Below are 19,782 nucleotides of genomic sequence, written 5' to 3'. Positions count from 1 at the left end.
GGAAGTAGACTGCAAATGATCTTAAATGTCAGGTAATACAATCCTCAGGAAACACAATAGTCGAATGAGTTGTTCAATATTATAAAGATAGTACCTCTGTAAACCTGGATTATTGGTTTAGATACTTGAAAGGTCAGTGAGCTACAAGAAAACATTCTCCATATATGATCATCATTCGTTCTTTCTCTTTTCTCTTTGCTTTCTCTTTCTCTTTCCCTCCCTCCCTTCCTGCCTTCTCCCTGTCCCTACCCCTTCCTACCTTCCTTTCTTCCTTCTTCCCTCCCCCTTCCCTCCCTCATTTCCTCTTCTTTTCTTTTTTTTTTTTTCTTTTTTTCTGTGTTATTTTTCACTCATGGTTCAGTTTCTCCCAGAAGGATGATTTCAGCAGTGGGTAGTGGTAATTTCTACTATACATTGTAATTCCACTTCCAATGAGTCAATGCTGTTCTTTTATATGCAGTTAGGGGGAAGTTGCCTTCATCTCACTTAGTTCTGGGATTATAGTGACAGTACTGATTATTACATGAAATTGAAAGATGGATCCAGTTCACTTGAATGTGAGGACAAGGGTTTTTGACCATTTTTGAAAATTCAGTTTCTACAACAGTGCCTAGTACATAGTAGCTATCAGTACATATGAATATGAATAATGGATAAGGATTTTCAGTATTATGTTTTCTTAGAGACAAAAGTTGATTTTTGTTTTATCACTTTGAAAAAATTCTTATTTGTATACTTCTGCCCCAAGTAAGTATGTTAGAGATGTTTTCTTGCAGATGCTGAAAAAAAAATGTATGTCATACTGGTTCAGACAATAGGCCTTGCCTCACATTTCCTATTTCCTAGCCACATGATTCTCAGTTCCCTCTCCTAGAAAATATGGCAATAATATTAATATCACATTTGTGTCTCCTTTCTCAGCAAATTTTGAAATACGTTGATAAAATATTTAAATCAGTTCCTGTCACATATAAGGGACTGGAATGTTAGCCATTAATATAGTAATCTTTTTTTTTTTTTAATAAATTAATTTTTATTGGTGTTCAATTTACCAACATACAGAATAACACCCAGTGCTCATCCCGTCAAGTGTACCCCCCAGTGCCCGTCACCCATTCACCCCCACCCCCCACCCTCCTCCCCCTCCACCACCCCTAGTTCATTTCCCAGAGTTAGAAGTCTTTATGTTCTGTCTCCCTTTCTGATATTTCTCACACATTTCTTCTCCCTTCCCTTATATTCCCTTTCGCTATTATTCATATTCCCCAAATGAATGAGAACATACACCGTTTGTCCTTCTCCGGTTACTGTGGCCAAGTTCAAAAAGGGTGTTGCCTGAGTTCTCCTCTGGGATTTTGATGGAATCTTGTCTCACATTTAGATCTTTCATCTATTTTGAGTTTATCTTTGTGTATGGTGCAAGAGAGTGGTCCAGTTTCATTCTTCTGCATGTGGATGTCCAATTTTCCCAGCACCATTTATTGAAGAGACTGTCTTTCTTCTAGTGGATCGTCTTTCCTCCTTTATCGCATATTAGTTGAGCATAAAGTTCAGGGTCCACTTCTGGGTTCTCTGTTCTGTTCCATTGATCTATATGTCTGTTTTTGTGCCAGTACCACACTGCCTTGATGAACACAGCTTTGTAGTACAACCTGAAATCTGGCATTGCGATGCCCCCAGATATGGTTTTCTTTTTTTAAAATTCCCCTGGCTGTTTGGGGTCTTTTCTGATTCCACACAAATCTTAAAATAATTTGTTCTAAGTCTCTGAAGAAAGTCCATGGTATTTTGATAGGGATTGCATTATACGTGTAAATTGCCCTGGGTAACATTGACATTTTCACAATATTAATTCTGCCAATCCATGAGCATGGAATATTTTTCCATCTCTTTGTGTCTTCCTCAATTTCTTTCAGAAGTGTTCTGTAGTTTTTAGGGTATATTTTGAGAACCATTTGAATGGTAAATGGTTCTCCAACCTTTTATTTTCAGGTTGTAGGTGTCCTTCTGTCTAAAATGAGTCTCTTGTAGACAGCAAATAGATGGGTCCTGTTTTTTTATCCAGTCTGAAACTGCGCCTTTTGATGGGGTCATTAAGCCCATTCACGTTCAGAGTTACTTGAACTTCTTCTTAAAGGGGAGTTTTAAGAGTCCCCCTTAAAATTTCTTGCAGAGCTGGTTTGGAGGTCACATATTCTTTCAGTTCCTGCCTGTCTTGGAAGCTCTTTATCTCTCCTTCCATTTTGAATGAGAGCCTTGCTGGATAAAGTATTCTTGGTTGCATGTTCTTCTCATTTAGGACCCTGAATATATCCTGCCAGCCCTTTCTGGCCTGCCACGTCTCTGTGGAGAGGTCTGCTGTTACCCTAATATTCCTCCCCATGAAAGTCAGGGACTTCTTGTCTCTTGCTGCTTTAAGGATCTTCTCTTTATCTTTGGAATTTGCAAGCTTCACTATTAAATGTCGAGGTGTTGAACGGTTTTTATTGATTTTAGGGGGGGATCTCTCTATTTCCTGGATCTGAATGCCTGTTTCCCTTCCCAGATTGGGAAAGTTTTTAGCTAGGATTTGTTCAAATACATATTCTGGCCCTCTGTCCCTTTCGGCGCCCTCGGGAACCCCAATTAAACGTAGGTTTTTCTTCCTCAGGCTGTCGTTTATTTGCCTTAATCTGTCTTCAAGGTCCTTCAATTGTTTATCTCTTTTTTCCTCAGTTTCCCTCTTTGCCATTAACTTGTCTTCTATGTCACTCACTCGTTCTTCCACCTCGTTAACCCTCGTCGTTAGGACTTCTAGTTTGGATTGCATCTCATTCAATTGATTTTTAATTTCTGCCTGATTGGATCTAAATTCTGCAGTCATGAAGTCTCGTGAGGCCTTAATGCTTTTTTCTAGAGCCACCAGTAGCTGTAGAATAGTGCTTCTGAATTGGCTTTCTGACATTGAAGTGTAATCCAGATTTTGTAACTCTGTGGGAGAGAGGGCTGTTTCTGATTCTTTCTTTTGAGTTGAGGTTTTCCTTCTAGTCATTTTGCTCAGTGCAGAGTGGCCAGAAACAAGTTGTATTGGAACACGGGGGAGTATCACTGGTCCCTCTAGCTGGTCTTCTGGGGGAGGGGCCTGTTGCGTTGATTTTCAGGTGTTAGCACTTGGGGGAGCTGCTCTGCCCCTGCCTGCTGCAGGGCTCTGCGGGGGTTGTTTACCCCGCCAGGCCCCAGGAGGAACAGCAGCAGTTGCTATGGCAACTCTGGAAGCCTGGATTCAGCCTCCGCAGGAACTATGGGGCTCTCGGCTCTCCGTCCGCAGGGCCTGGAGGCTCCGGGGCGGGGCCGCTGATCTGCTCAGCTCGGGGCAGGAGCGTCCTCGCTGTCTCGGGCCCTCCCGGCCTCTGCCTGTCCCGGGGGAGGCCGGATCCTGGGCTGTGTCCCGGCGCCCTGTGCTCCGGGGCCTGCGCTGTTGGATTCGCGCTCCCGCCCTGCAGCCGCCTCCGCGGAGCCGCTCCCGAGCCCCTCTGAGCTGCTCCGGGTCCCGCCGTGCGCGCTGCAGCCCTTAGGGAGCTCGGAGCACTCCCCTGCGCTCGCAGGTGTCTGTTAGTGTCCCCGGGAGCCCGAGGGCATCCCCGCTCTCCTGGGTCCTGCTCCAACTCCCTGCGAGCCCCTTTCCGCCCGCCCGGGAAGGTTGGTGCAGCTCCTGCTCCTCCGGGACGGGGCTCTCCTGTCCTGGGGACACTCGCCCCGGCCTCAGCCCGGCTCCTCGCGGGCCCCTCCCCCTCGGAGGCCTTTTGTTCCTTTATTTCTTTTTCCCCCGTCTTCCTACCTTGATAGAAGCGCGAACTCCTCTCACTGTAGCATTCCAGCTGGTCTCTCTTTACATCTCAGGCCGAATTCGTAAATTTTCAGGATGGTTTGAAGGTTATCTAGGTAATTTGGTGGGGACAGGTGATTTGGGGACCCTGCTCTTCCGCCATCTTGCCCCTCCCCCCTAATATAGTAATCTTATATAATCCCTAATATGTTGTACATTATCCCTAATACAATTTGTAGCACCTTGAGATCTATAATGATTATTGAAGGACTAAAAAATGTTAATATCAGAAAAAAATTCAAAGTAATATTTAGAATTCTCTTAAAGATACTACAAAAGAGTATAATGATTAAAAAAATACTACTTGACTAGTCAGTCACACCTTAGAGAGAGAGAAAGCTAAACAATTAGCCATCAGAAGCTGGAGGAGGCAAGGAATAGATCCTCCCCTGGAGTCTCTGGAAGGAGCATGGCCTGCCGACACGATGACCTTGGCTCACTGGTTCTGATTTTGGACTTGTGGCCTCCAGAACTGTGAGAGAATCAATTTCTGTTGTTTTAAAACTCAAATTAAACAGAAGCCACAGGTAACTAACAAAACTAAAAAATATAAAATTTATCTTTAATTACTATTTTTTTTTGAGTGCCAGATACAGAAAGCCAAATACCTGCTGGATACTCCACCAAACTTCCCATTTAATACTAGAACTACTATTACTGAGCACTTGCTTTAGAAATACTCATTTAATATATATTTTAATACTCACTATAACCCTATGAAGTACTTAGTATCCTTACTTCACAAAGAGGAAGTGAGACACAGAATTTAAATAGCTTGCCCATGGTTGTAAGATGTTAAGTGCATACTAGTGTATTTACCCAAAAGATACAAATGTAGTGATCTGAAGGGATATCTGAACCCCAGCGTTTATAGCAGCAATGTCCACAATAGCCAAACTATGGAAAGAACCCTATGTTCATCAACAGATGAATGGCTAAAGAAGATGTGGTATATATATATATATATATACATATATATATATATATATATATACACACATATATATACACACACACACACACATATATATATACACACACACATATATACACAATGGAATATTACTCAGCCATCATAAAGGATGAATACTTACCATTTACATCAGCATGGATGGAACTGGAGGATATTACACTAAGTGAAATAAGTCAAGCAGAGAAAGACAGTAAGTGGAATTATAAAAAAAAAAAAACAGAAGCTCAAAAGGGAAGGATGGGAAAAATAAAATAAAGCAAAATCAGAGAGGGGGACAAGCCATAAGAGACTCTTAACTATAGGAAACAAACTGAGGGTTGCTGGAGGGGATAGGGGTAGGGGGATGGGGTAACTGGGTGATAGACATTAAGGAGGGCACATGATGTAATGAACACTGGGTGCTATATACAACTGCTGAAATCACTGAACTCTACCTCTGAAACTAATATACTATATGTTAATTCATTGAATTTAAATAAAATTAAATTTTAAAAAAAGATGTTAAATGCTACAACTGGGATTTGGGGCCTAGTGTGGTCTAGCTTCAGAGCCAATCACTAGTGATAATGCTTTGCTTCCTCAAATTACTTGATATCTCAGGCTATTCCAAGCCCGGCCATGTCCAGCCCAAGCAGCAGTACCCAGGCCCTCTAAGGATAAACTACTTTAGCTGAATTCAAAGAACATTTACAGGGTCTATATTATCTGATAGGCACTCAATGTCAGTTCTCCGCAGACATCACTAGGGGCAATGTGCTGTTCCTGTTCAATTATCAAACTCTCTGAGGCTAGAACACTTCCCAAATCTCATGCAATTTCAGAATTAAAGCATACATCAGAAGGAAAACCTGAGCCAGATACGAATTTCTCTTGCCTCCTAAAAGCCTCATGATTATTCACAAATTCTATTCAGAGAGTGCTATGGCCATCATGTCACTATGGTCACTTTCACCGTATTGCTACTGAGCCCTCGGGAAAACTGGAAGAGCTGAAATGGAAAGCATTCCTATCAGTATTTACAGTTTGACTTTTCTTACTGTGTTTGGCACATCTGGAAGTCCCTGGACTCTTGGCTGTCTAACATTCCCCTCTTGATTCTTACCTATTGTTATCATTGGAATTAACAGGTGCAATATCTTAGTCATCTACTAAGAGCCAAGTAGTATATGCTATCCATGTAATCCTTTCTACAATTCTTCAAGGACAGTTGCCATTTTATAGATGAGAAAGCTGAGGCTTAGAGAGACAAACTAATTTGTCCAAGCCCATATAACTTGCTAGCGGCAAAGCAGAGTCAGGATTTAAATGAGACAACTAAAATTGTTGAACGAGGTTAAAAAATTTCTTAACAAAATTTAAGTTGCTTCTTCAGGTTGCCTTGGCTGATGGAGCAGGCAGGAGAAAACTAGGTTCTTCACAGTTCAGAAAGAAGCCAACTCAAATTGATTCCTTCTCCATTCACCAAGCAGCAAAATTTTGCAATCTCTGTTGTTGAGATTGCTTCATGCTGGGGCACAATGGACTTTAGTAATAATATTGATATAATTTCTATTATATCTGTATAAATCTTTACAAGTTACCAAGCACTTCAACATGAAAGAGCTCTTTCCATAAGAGTGAGAAGGGAAGACCTCTCCTTCATCGTCAGAATAATATCTCTGTGCAGATATGGATTTTCTGGAAGCTAAAAAAACTTAAATTTTCAAGGGACTCTCATTTACACAGGCACAATATGAAAAAGTAAAACATTTTAATCACAATCAGTGAAGACTGCTATCTCCTCCCATATCAAATTTCTCTCCCTGTCTCTTTGTATTGAGTGGTGTCCACAGATTAGCTATGTTCATTTTGGGTTTCTGACTAATGGGAAATTGAATGGAAGATCATTCTAGTTTGAGTTTAGTGAAATGTATTTATGTGGTCTGAATTCACTTCCAGGTACAGCTAAGTTATTGCTACCTGTCCTCAAGCAGGAATTTTCAGAAATACTCCCACTGCCCACTAACTTGAGGTCATGGAATGAAGACACAGAGTTAGAAGTTGTAATGAAATAAAAGCCTATCCTACAATGACAAATATGTGGATGATGGTGGAGGAAAAAAGTTTGAGATGTTCAGAGCCAGAAGCTCATTTCTGGAAAGTTTTCAAACCATCTTTTTTTTTTTTTTTAAGATTTTATTTATTTATTTATGAAAGACACACAGAGAGAAGCAGAGGCATAGGCAGAGAAAGAAGCAGGCTCCCTTCGGGAGCCCAAGGTGGACTTGATCCCAGGACCCTGGGATTATGAACTGAGCCAAAGGCAGATGTTCAACCACTGAACCACCCAGGTGCCCCTCAAACCATTTTACATATAAAATTGTAAACAAAGGTTTTGGTTTTCTCTGATGCCATGTTAACTCACAAGTTCTCTTCTATCAGGTAGTACATAAGGGAACAATCAGAGTAAGCAACCTAAAAATTAAAAAAAAGGGGGGGGGAACCCACTACAGGGTGTGTCAGGAAGGTAATTAACATTGTTTTTATGGATTTTGTGATGTTTTGTGATATTTACCATCTTATTAAAATACACTCTAAGTCTACTTTGTGATTTGTTTTATTCTAACTATTCACCCTTGTATTTATTATTACCTTGCATCCTTTCTACTAAAGAAGGCCCCGATAATTGTATAAGCTTTGTATCTCTCAAATTTGGTACCTGCTTCTGCCACCATAGCATTTAAAAATGCACTGATTAGACTCTTTAGTGAATGGCTGATGGTGGGAGGGAGGTAGGAGGATCCAGATCTGTGGGCTGCCAGGGGAATGGTTTTGGAACTAACTGGGACATGGGCTCTCTGGCTCTGGTATGAGCATTCAGGTCCCATATGCTGGCCTCCATGCCCAACTTGCACAATCTTCTCCCTCTCCCCCAGCAAGGCCAGCCTAATGCAGTCTAACAAACAAGCAGCTAGCAGCACTGTAAAGCAGTGAAGCTTCCCCCAAGCTAATACATTTCTTCTTCTATGGGCCCTACAATGTCAGAACTAAAGACACATTCTTCCAGGTTTGGAAAGCTTTCTGGTCCTCAAGAATGAAATTATTAACAGAAAAAATTCTTATATTTTATCATAAATAAAAATAATAAATAAATAAAATATTTATTAGTATTAAATATCCCTTAGTCTTGAGCTTAAGAGATGTTAATGAAGATGAAAATGATGACCTAATAATTTTTTAACATGTACTATGTATTAGGCCATATGTTGTGTACTGTATCACACATAGTCTCAGTCCATCCTCCAAAAGAGGAAATTGATGCTCAGAGGGATCATATAGTTCTTGGCTGACCAAGATTTCACAAAGATTAGGGCACAAAAGAGTTAAATGACAAATTAGGAGGCATGGGCTTTAACAATTTCAGACATTTCACAATCATGTCTTGGACTAGCCCTGCTCTTTACTGTTTTCCTCAACTCTAGTAAAATGCTGATTACTACTTCTCCTAATCACACAGACTAGGGTAGAATTCACTCTAAGCTATGTGGGGTATAAAAAAGTAACCCCTGGGCAATGTATGTTGGCCTGGCAAAAGTAACATAATTGGGATTAAAAGCCAGATGACACCTGGATTTCAACAAAAACGAATTACCAAGAGGGAAAAGGTTTTCAAGACAAGAACCAGACAGTTAAACATTAGCTTTCAATGGTCTGAAGTGTTTAGGTTTTGAAATGGTGTGGTTTGGAAGTTCTCCAGCAGAAAAACTATTTTCCTTTAAAAGGAGAGCTCTCTATAATATTTTCTTTGCTGAAATAATCTGATCTTTAATGACGTCTTATATGACCCAAACTTTAAATGGACCTATTATTTTAGTTTACCTCATTCTTACTAGGTTTTTACAGGTCAACAATGAACTATCAACAGCTTCCTGATAATTAATTCTACTTACCCAAAGAACTGTTAGCCTGTTAATCTTATCTATACTAAGAGGAAGCTTTTATGTGTACCAGACTTCCTCAGTGAATAATAAAAGCCAAACTGAAATTCTGCAGAAAGGTTCGACCTTGTGAGGTTTGAGAATGAAGAAACAGATTGAAAATCGTGGTACTACACTTTCTTCGGCTCCTTACTTGCTGAAATTTTATAGTTCACCTGGCACAGGAATGACTTCACAGTAGAGTCAGCAGCACAACTAGTTGGGTCAGGCGTGGCTCTCTGGGTGGCTTTACCAAAATGTATGGATATTCAGCACATGCAGTTAAGGTACCTGGGTAGTCTGGTCTGAAAACCAATGGGGAAGGCATTTCAAGTAGCAACTATAGTAGCTCCCACTAGAAGTTAATTTTCTATAATTAAAGACTCATTCCTTTGACTCAGTAAATCTTTAAGGATTTACTATTAAAATACAATTGTGGTCTTTGGTTGTCACCTACCACAAAGCAAAACAGCTATCTGTCAGAAGGAGGGGAGAGAGATGTATTTTTACAACTGAGACAAAGAATCCCAGGAAGAAGAAAGGTGATGAAATAGTAAATTGGCTTTCTTCAAATGGCAGAGGGAGTAGGAAGTAAATGCTAGTCTCATCTAGCAATTTGTAAATGGGTTGTTTATACCTATGGCTCTTAACACGTTCATAGATTGTGAGTGTGTGTCTATGTGTTTATAAAATAAAAAGCATTATTAGATTCAGGCTTTCATCAGCATAGTATAAAGTTCCCCAGGTAAGGGAGTTATTTATAATTAAAGGATTTCTGCATCTGCTAATAGTCTATGACATGCACCCTTTCTTTCCAAGGCAAGTTTCTGAGATTCAGTGATTTAATATAAATCTATTTCTCATCAGGTTAAAGACTTATTCCAGATAGTTTAAATCCAAGCTGCTTAAGTAGGTATAGACAGTGATATCTATTAAGATAACCTCCTGTAAGATAGGTCATTATATCCCATATTAGACAAAATAAAACATTTTACTTAAGACACTATACATTATTATTACTCACTGTGGTGATATTGTAAGTTTTTTGAACGGTTAGTTGTATGGTGCTGACTTTAATACATTAAACTGAGCAGAGATCAAATTGTTGTGAAAAAGTTCAGCAAAGCTAGAATGTTACCTCAGAATTGACCAAAGAACATTCTCTCTTAGAAGGAATGAAGACTGAATAAAGTTTACTATTTCCTCCCCTGCATACAGCTTTTTTAATAAATATTGTTAATTTGTTTATAATCTCTGCTACAGATACATCAATGATCTCAAAAAGTAACATCCAGACAAAAGGTGAGAGAAATAACTACTAGTGACCCTCAGGTTATGTTCCAATTCTTTTTATATGTATACTTCAAAAAAACTGCTGCTTATCTGTCATTTTCCTATGTTAATGGTACAATCTTTTTATATTTTTGCTCTGCATAAGTTGCAAATAATTTTTAAAGGTCAGGATACAAATACAGGAATATAATACTTGAAATAAAATACATCACAGAACTCTATCTCTTCTCTCTTTATATGCTTTCTAAGGTGACCTCTTCCATCTCCATGTATCTGAAGACAACTTTATGTTGATGAATTTCCTCTTCTTTTTGTCTCCACTGTTGCCACCTTAGTATACAGGTCAGTGGGTTCTTTGATCACAATGCAGAGTGATAAGCCCACTTTATAGTATAATCTTATACATGCTCAGTTATTTCCACGTCAGCCATTGACTTTCCCAAGAAATGGATAAAAGGAAGACATGGCATTAACTAAGGCAGCCTTGCCATAAGGTTAAAGAAACATGGACAGCTGATCTCTAGCACTTTCAGACATTGGGAACAAACCCAGTTTCTTACTTAACCAAGTGTCTTTGAAGTACAATTCATTAAAAAAAAAGGGGGGGGGCAGCCCGGGTGGCTCAGCGGTTTAGCCCTGCCTTGGCCCAGGGCCTGATCCTGGAGACCCGGGATCGAGTCCCACATCAGGCTCCCTGCATGGAGCCTGCTTCTCCCTCTGCCTGTGTCTCTGCCCCTCTCTCTCTCTCTCTGTGTCTCTCATGAATAAATAAATAAAATCTTTAAAAAAAATGAACTGGATATTTTGGGGCTACAGTTTAAGCTATTACCTAAATCCTGATTGAAAACAGTTTGTGAAGTTATGTAAGAACAGCCTTTTCTTCTTTTCCTTCTTTTCTTTTTTTCTTTTCTTTTTTGTTGTTGTTGTTGTTTAAAGTAATATTCTTGAATAATGTTGACAGATAAGAACTATAGGAAACTGTTGGGAGTTCAACAGCATTTATGGAATTGTGAGGATGACCCACTGACAGCGAGAGCAATAACCAGGAAACAGACTTCAACTGGCAAAAAACAGCAGATCCCTGCCTGCAGGGGTTGACCAAGTCAGAAATTTGACTGTTTCATGTGTTTGGATAATGTAATCTAACACAGATGCTGGGCCAACTTATGCTATAATGATATTATATTTGAAATGTTCTACTTAATTGTAATCAAAGTCCAATTTCCTAGTGTAATTAAGTATAGTAAAATATATTGTAGGCATTTATTAGCCAAAATTAATTTTAAAAAAATAAAGTGGCATCAGCTCCAAATGAAAGTAACCTGGACTGAGGCCAAAGATAAAAGAAATCATACAGACAGATAAGAAGTCATGGCAAGAGACTTAAAACTGTTTAAGACTATAATGCTCTTCAGTGAGACATCACATTTGTGTATAGACTTTGGGAGATTAACTTATGTTTCAATTTTATAAAACTGATTATCTATGGTCAGTGCTTTTAACTAAGTGTGCAAAAGCCTTAATTTTAAGTGGGAGAGTAAGGTGATATCTCTGTGGGTTTGTGAATATTGAATTAAATCCCATGTATTTCATTTCTGTCATAACTTAACAATGACCAATATGAAATTTCAGTCAGAGAGAAATAAGCTAAAGAAGGAATCCAAATGCTCTACAATAGATTTAAGGCCATCATATACCTTAGATTTCTGAAGAACTAAACAGATTTAAAATCTTCTACAGTATATGTATGACCAGCATATATCTCAGATTGCTGAAGAACTAAACAGACTTAAGATAGATATAAAATACTTGTCCTTCTAAGCATATCAGTATTTTTGACACATATAGTCACAATAATTAAATGTTCTAAACATAGAAAAATAAATTTTGATCAAAACATTCATTAGTGTGGAATTTAAGGAGGTGCCTGGCTGGCTCAGTCAATAGAGCATGTGACTCTTAATCTCAGGTTCATGAACTCAAGCCCCACATTGGGTATGGAGCATACTAAAAAAAAAAAAAAAAAAAAAAAAAGGAAAAAAAAATTTGAGTAAGTAGTAACATAACATCCTCATAAAAGTAAATGGTATATTTTTAATTTTGTATCACATGTATGAAGGCACAATTTGAAATCTAAAATTGATTAGTCTTCATACCTCACTTGATTAAAAAACAGAACAGTGGTGGAAGCTTCTGAAAGATTCCCATTAAGTGTTGAAAAACAAATAAAAGAGAGAAAAGTTAAATCCCAAATAAAACCCCATTAATCATATGTAACTGGGGCTTCAGAAAAATGAGTCATCAAATGATCTGTAAAATTAGAAGCTTAGTTCATAACAGCATTGAGGATATTTATTAAAACTTTAAAGTTGCCATTTTTCAACTGAAAGCATCATCCTAAATAGCAAAATTTTACTACAGACACACACAACATATTTAGACTATTTAATCTAGATTATTTATCAGTTGATTTTCAGGTGCTAGTGATCAAACTAAAGATTCATAAAAGAGTAGGCTAATATATTGGCTGACAGCATTAGTATGACTCAGTAGCCTTGCATTTGTATTAACAAATGGGAGATGAGAAAGGATGAGTGAAAGAACAAATATCTAGGGGAAAATTTAAGGGAGATATAAAATACATGTGTACACACATACCCTCACCTTCCAGCACAACTATGTTCAATCCCCCCCCCCCCCCGTCCCTTTTAATTCAGACATATGGGGAAGAGTGGACTAGATTAGGACTGAGGGTTGCTGAATGCTCTGGCTACCCATGTTTGAGTGTAGCGTAAGGTGCAATTTGTAAAGCCTCTGGTTAATTTGATCAATACAGGCATTCAAAATCGAAAATGCAAGTTCCAGAGTAAATGTTTTGATCACACTGATCTTTAATTAAATTTAGAAGACAACTGAAATTTCTATTTTGCCCTATTTAAAAACAAAAACTTTAACTAGACATCTGGCTGTTTAATATCTTGTAGATAAAACATCTAAATAATGACCTTGTTTTTCAATTTTTCTAGTCCAAATGTTTGCTATCTTTAGACAGAAAGTAGATTAAGAATTAGTCATGATAACTCAATTTCTTTGATTTATGAAGAAAATGTGATGCAAAATAATGACCTATTCAATATGCAAAGGGTAATTACTTTGGTGTCAGAAATAAAGTTATCTGTTCATGTGGTCTAGAGTTGTGACATACAAAATAGAATACATTGCAATGTACTACATAAAAATACAGTTTTTACAAATTTTAAAGTAAAATTGAAGTTATTCTTAACATGATCTTATGATTATTGATTTTACTTTTCAAATAATAAATATAAAATATGGATATACTACTCTGAGTATGAAATGGACTCACCCTGCAGGTATTTCCAGTGCTCAGCAGTATACAAGGCGACTGTGTCACTTCTGAGTATGCTGACCTCCTCAACAAGTCCTGTAACCCACAAAAGGACATTGAGGATGTTCAAAGACACGTAAGGAGAAGAGTAGACGACAACCAGACAAGTCAAAAGTACTTGCTTAAAGCATTTATTTTTTAACACATAGCAAAGCCATAAATTCTTAGTCAGTATGAGGAAGCTGAACTACCATTTATATAGAACTTATGTTAAATAGATGGGAGTGGGAAGTGGTGGCCAAATTAATGCCAGTGAAGGAAAAAACAAATGTTTTCAGAATTTTAATGGAAGCCAGGGATGATACGGGGTCAAAGAATCTAAGCCACCATGTTTTGTTTTGTTTTGTTCTGTTTTTTACTCTTTTAATATTCCATTCTGGCTTTCTGCTAAGAAAAATTAAGAATGTCACTTGCTTTATGCTAAACACTTACTCACTTTATTGAGTAATAACAAATTTCAAAATCTGGAGGGCAGTTTTTCTATTGCCCTTTAAAGATATCTTACTTATCTAAACTGTGGCTAGTTAATCATGTGTTAGTCCAAACACTGTTTTAATCCCTAGCACCCCTGCTGGAGTTGTAGCTTATTAGAAACCTTCTCCAGTCAGAAGCTCCCATGTTTCAGATATCAATAACTCTGATAGCTCTTTCCCCCCCCTACACTTTCTCAAGCAATGCCCAATTCATAGCATCCTGAAGCTTTTCTATTTACTTGGAAATTAAACTTGAATTTCCTTTATCCTACATTGCTAGAATAAGTTCAGGTGTCCTGGCGTCTCCCCACCTCCTGCAGAAACTCTGCAGCTAGTTTCCTCACTCCTATTTTATTTAAGGAACCCAGGATTTTCAAGTCAGAGTTCAAAAGAGTCAGTTTGCACAATTTTTAAAAAATTGTCTTTTAAAAATGTTCATCATTGTAATAGTTGAAAAAGAAAACATTTTTGGGATGCTTAGGTGGCTCAGCCAGTTAAACATCTTACCTTCAGCTCAGGTAACAATCTCAGGGTCCTGTGATCCAGCTAGCTTAGTCTTAGTGGGGCTCCCTGCTTAGCGGGGAGTCTGGTCCTCCCTTTCCATCTGCCCTTCCCCCTGTTCATGCTCTTTCTGATTTGGGCATATCAAAATAGTGTTAGCAAAATGGGTAATACTATTTCTAAATATCTCTAAAATCTCAAAGCTCATATAAAAGAAACCAACAATCAGTGGAAAAGAGAAATTAACTACCAATCAACTGTTAGATGTACCAACATAGGTACAAGTTAAGAACTGGCTGAAAAAAATATCCGAATGAGCTGGCTATACCTACTCATAAAAGATAGTCTTTTTTTTTTTTCCTTTTTCACACAAGGTACATGAATATTTTTGACCAAATTCCTTTTAGAAAAGAGAGATAATTTATTATATCCACCCCCGTTGGACCCTTCTCAAAGCTTTACAGGTACCACAAGTAAACATCAAGATTTTCTTCAGAGAAGTTAAACATTCTTCTAGTACAAGCTTACAGAAGGAAAAACTCATAATACAAATATTACTTTAGGGAAAATAGGTTTATTTATTCATATTTTCTAGTTTTTGAAAATATTACGTATATTTCTAGTTTACATTTTGCCAAACGAATTCAACTTCTGAATGTCTCTTTTGTTTGGAGTCAGGAAAATATCTGGTCCATGGACTTACAACATTGAATGAAACGGCAAGCATTTCACCAAGATGTCAAAACAGGAAGAACTTATGGCATAATCAGCACTGAGAGCAGCACGAGAAAATACTGGCTAATCTTTCTGATGAAGAACTATTAAAAAACAATCTAGATCAATTGTGATTTCAGGAGTAATGAGGTACATCTATTTATCATATTTGTTGTTTGCATACTGAATTTCCTAAGCTCACTGATCTGTGACAGTAAATAAAATTATTTTTATGAGGTCATAGACTTCAAATAAATATTCTTAAAAATAACACCTTAGGAAATTACATTTATAAGATGCTTAACAGAATAGTGATGCTTTCATAAGACATTCACAAATGTGAATGTAGTCTACACAAATGACCCTCTGTGTGGCTAGAGGATGCCTTCAAACTGAACTATTTGTTATTGATCATTTAAATCCATTCACACAAAGGTAAGATTAAACAGTGTGGCCAAGAAAAAGAGATGCTGACCCCCGGGTTACAGTAACTGAGTCTAACTTTAATTTTTCCATAACTAGCTATATAAACTTGGGGAAAATCATCTAGCCTTTCTTTAAAATTAGTACTGCACATTGACCAGAATTATCTTGAAAATAAAATTAAATGTTATAGAATAAAAAGGGTTGAAAAGTTAAAAACTATAAAAGCCTGTTGCTTGCTAAGAAGTATACAAGTAATAAAAAGTTTGACTATTATTCCCAAACTAATGTACAAGTTGTACGGCTTGGGATATTTCTGGCCTTCAAAAAGGCCCTGAAAAAGAAATTATTTCCCTAAAGAAGCATGGGGAAAGTCATTCACAGCACCATTTCCCTATGAAAACAGGTGGTTTAGGTTCCCAAGTGAGATTTAATTTTGACATGAAGCACTTTGATTAGCTCCGGCTCTACTAACACTAATTTGACAACAGGGATATCTCCAGTTTACCCTATAATGTAGACAGCTGCATGTACATGCTTGAGAAAGGATGCCTGCCTGCCCCTCAATGGCTTCAGGAATTACTGGGATCTGCCCTAAGGCAGTGTATCACAAGGGGGTTGAGGATGGGAGTTCAGATTCTTCATATTACTGCTTTGCCTAGACTACAAGGTCCTTCCATAGGATTGTGCCACGTGTCGTGGAAGGGATCAAAGAGCATAAACAGCGGAAGGAAGAAAAGGCACTGGAAAGAGTGGAGAGGACTGATTTGGAAATATCAAGAATGAGACAAGAATATGGGGAGAGACTGGCTAGATTGCTGGAGAACAGAGAAATACAGTCTTTTTTTTTTTTTAAGATTTTATTTATTTATTCATGAGAGACACAGAGAGACATAGGCAGAGGGAGAAGCAGGCTCACTGCAGGAGCCTGATGTGGGACTCGATCCCAGAATCACACCCTGAGCCAAAGGCAGATGCTCAACCACTGAGCCACCCAGGTGTCCCGAGAAGTAATAGTCTTAACAGTAGTTTTCTAGGCTCTTCTCTCTCTCCCTCTGGTATGAACTTGGAGGATCATTTTATATTTGTTTGCTTTCTACCTTCTAAAACCATTTTTGAGAAAACAGGAAGCAGACAAGGCAAAATGGGAAAGGTATTATCACTGCTACATGGACCTGGGGCGGACTTCACACCTCACACTGTGTTTCAGCGTGTATGGTATTAGTTGTAAGTGCTGTAAGGCTGCCAGGTTGCTAGGTTTCCACTGCTGCAGCAGCAGGTCACTTGTCACTGAGGAAGAAATGCTCAACAGGCCAGTTAGGCTGCAGTGCATTCTGGCCTTCAGCAGAAACATCTTGGTCCTCAACGTTGTGTCCAATCTGAATGTCCAATACTTTGAAAGAAAGAAGGAAAAGAGTGCACTTCCAGTTCAGTTTAAGTCTAAAAGGTAAATGAGAAGACAGGGAGAAGACAGACTCATAGAATGAAAGAGACTAAGGAGAGGAAGTATACATGTCAGTCTGAACCAAGGCTCTACTACTTCTCTCAGCTATTTAACCTTTCTCTACTTTCTTTTCTCTACCTGGAAAATGGGTATGCAGTATGTGAAGCTTTGAGATTTGCAGGAAGTTTAAAAGAAAATATGGTATATAAAATACTGAACACACTGATTGGCACATTATAACAAACTAAATAATGTTAATGATTATTAAGACCAAAATTGAATCTTGCCTTCTTATTTCTTATTTTCACTAACATTGATTACCATAACTTTTTTTTTTCCTCAAAAGTATATGTAAAACATTCTTTTAAGAATTTCAGGTAGAGACTCACCCTTATATACATAGATCTATTTTTCCTTTTATATTTTTTTAAAGACTTATTTGAGAAAGAGCACGTATAGGGAGAGGGACAGAGAAAGAGAGAGAGAGAGAATCTTCAAGCAGACTCCACACTGAGCACAGAGCCAATCCAGGACCCTGAGATCATGACTTGAGCCAAAATCAAGAGTCAGCCACTTAATTGAGTCACCCAGGTGTCTTTTTTCCCTTTTAAACGGAGAAAAGTAAATTATGTACCAAATAGGTTCAGAAGCTGAAGAGAGGGGAAAAAAACAAATTTGAACCTAAATTTAAACTAAGAGTAACTGTGTTGAAAGATATCGAGGTTATGAAAGTATAGATTTTCTCATTTGATAATTATTTTGGCTATCTAGAAAAAAATAAGTGCTTGCAATTGCAAAATTTGCAATTTCATGGAAGGATGAACATTTTCCCCCCAGAATGTAAATATTATCTCAGTTTGAGGACAGGGTGAAGAGAAACAAAGAACAACAGATGCTTTCATTCAACAGTACATATCAAATGGCCACTATGAATCAGACACATATGAATCCAGTCAAAGCATCACCAAGGTACTGCCAAAAGCAAGACAGCCCAGATGTCCTAGTGCAGGAGGTAGCAGGGTCTGGATTATGGAGATATGGAAATTTGCTGTGATGGGCGGAACCCAGTTGGGGAGGGGGAAACGCTTTGATAAAGGTTTAAGGAAGTGTCAGCCACAAAGCCCTGGCAGTTTAAGAGAAGGGCTCTTGCCCACTGCGGCTAGAATTCATCTTTTCCTAGTGCAGGGTCTTACGCATAACATGTCTTTCATGTCTGGCCTCATGCTCTACTTCTGCCTCTCAGCCATTACCTCTACTTTTGGGAGTGGCCATGGGAGCTGCCAGCAGAGATGAGCAGCCTCTGCTTGGGAATAGGGTCCCCACCTAGAGAACTGGGCCAATGAGGCTTTTGTCAATGCAGCGCAAAGTGCTGAGCCCTTGCGTCAGAACTACATGGGCAACTTGGTAAAATGCAGATCCCCTTAGCCCCACAGAACAAAATCCTGGGCATGCACGAAGTACAGGTGCTCTCAGCTCTGAAACTTCCTTTTCCGGCCCTTCCATGTTTTAGAGGAAGGGTTAAAATACAGTTCAAAACAATAGCAGCAGAGCTAAACCCTTGCTTTCTTTGGTGTGGTGTACCTAGTGCATCACCTATCTACCTCTTTGACCTTATTTTTAGAAAGGTCAGAATTCACACTGGCCTTTGAAAGAAACATTTTTAACAGGTCTTTTCTTCTTTTAAATATTTTTTGCCATCTGTACCTGTCTTACTTTACTTATCCGTGAACTACGGATAATCCCGTTCCTAAAAATGATGGCTAAACAGCAGTCAAATGGGCGAAGTTCAAGGTCTGGCCCCATTTCTTACTAGCCATGAACCTTGGGCAAGTCTCTACCTAGCAGTTTTTTTCTGCGAATTCCTCTGACCTAGAATACCTACTTCTTAAGCGGAAGATCATTAAATGAAGTTTTAAGTGTAAAGCACTGAGGAGAGAGAGCCCAGAGGTGCTCAGCAAGTTCCTCCAACCCCCACAAACCTTATCCTAATGCACTACCAGTCTTATTTCTTTCCATGGCAGTCTATACATCCTTTCTCAAACATGCTCTATTCCCTATGTTGACAACGCCTGCCTCCTCCTTACTCAACTACGAAAGTAAAGTCCACTTTTAAAGATTCAATTCAAAGGACACCTCCCTTCTAGTTTCTTTTTTCCTCTCTCTCTCCCAGTTTCCCTGATCCTAGCTAGCTCACCACAGATACTCCTTTCATCCCTCAGGGAAGGCTGAACCGTAACTGCGTCCTTGCTTCTCACGCCCGCTTAAATTGTGTGAGATGCAGTCGTCCTTGTACCCTCAGCACTTCGCCTGGGTGCCTGGAACATAAGAGGTGGTCAAACCATGCACATACACATACGTAATTATCCTGAAGGCCTGGACAGAATGGGGACTCCTGTGGGGACAGGGAGGCAGGCATACGCGCGCTTCTGGCGGGGCGGCGGGGCGGCGGGCCTGTGAGAACTGTGTGGTCGCCCCACCCCCACCCCCCACCCCCACCCGTGCTAGGCCGGGCGCTGAAGGGTAATGGCTTCCCTCTAAGGTCCGGTCGGTTTCTCCACTTTGGTACGCGGCTCCGCAGGGCACCGGCAGGGGGCGGCGTTGCCACACAGCTGGACGCTCCGCGGGTAACCGTCCTCTCCCCGCCCCCTACTCGCCCCTCCACCCTCCACCCCCGTTGGGCTCGCAGCTTCGGTAACGAGGACGCGGCTCCGTCGATTCTCACCGGGCGGAC

At 39.2% G+C, this 19,782-nt stretch overlaps 1 long non-coding RNA gene across 1 annotated transcript; it reads right to left on the bottom strand.

Annotated features, from left to right (window-relative positions):
* Nucleotides 1-4,175: 4,175 nt before the first annotated feature.
* LOC129512335 (uncharacterized) lies at nt 4,176-19,487 on the bottom strand. The gene is made up of 3 exons (XR_008665029.1): nt 19,246-19,487; nt 13,455-13,532; nt 4,176-4,337 (listed from the first exon to the last, which is right to left on the bottom strand). It is a non-coding gene; the product is annotated as an uncharacterized LOC129512335 (long non-coding RNA).
* Nucleotides 19,488-19,782: the final 295 nt, after the last annotated feature.

The sequence above is a fragment of the Nyctereutes procyonoides genome, unplaced genomic scaffold (assembly GCF_905146905.1).
Source record: "Nyctereutes procyonoides isolate TBG_1078 unplaced genomic scaffold, NYPRO_anot_genome, whole genome shotgun sequence".
Classification (NCBI taxonomy): Eukaryota; Metazoa; Chordata; class Mammalia; order Carnivora; family Canidae; genus Nyctereutes; species Nyctereutes procyonoides.
The sequence above is the reverse complement of the archived record's forward strand: the minus strand, read 5'-3'. Positions and strand labels throughout refer to the sequence as shown.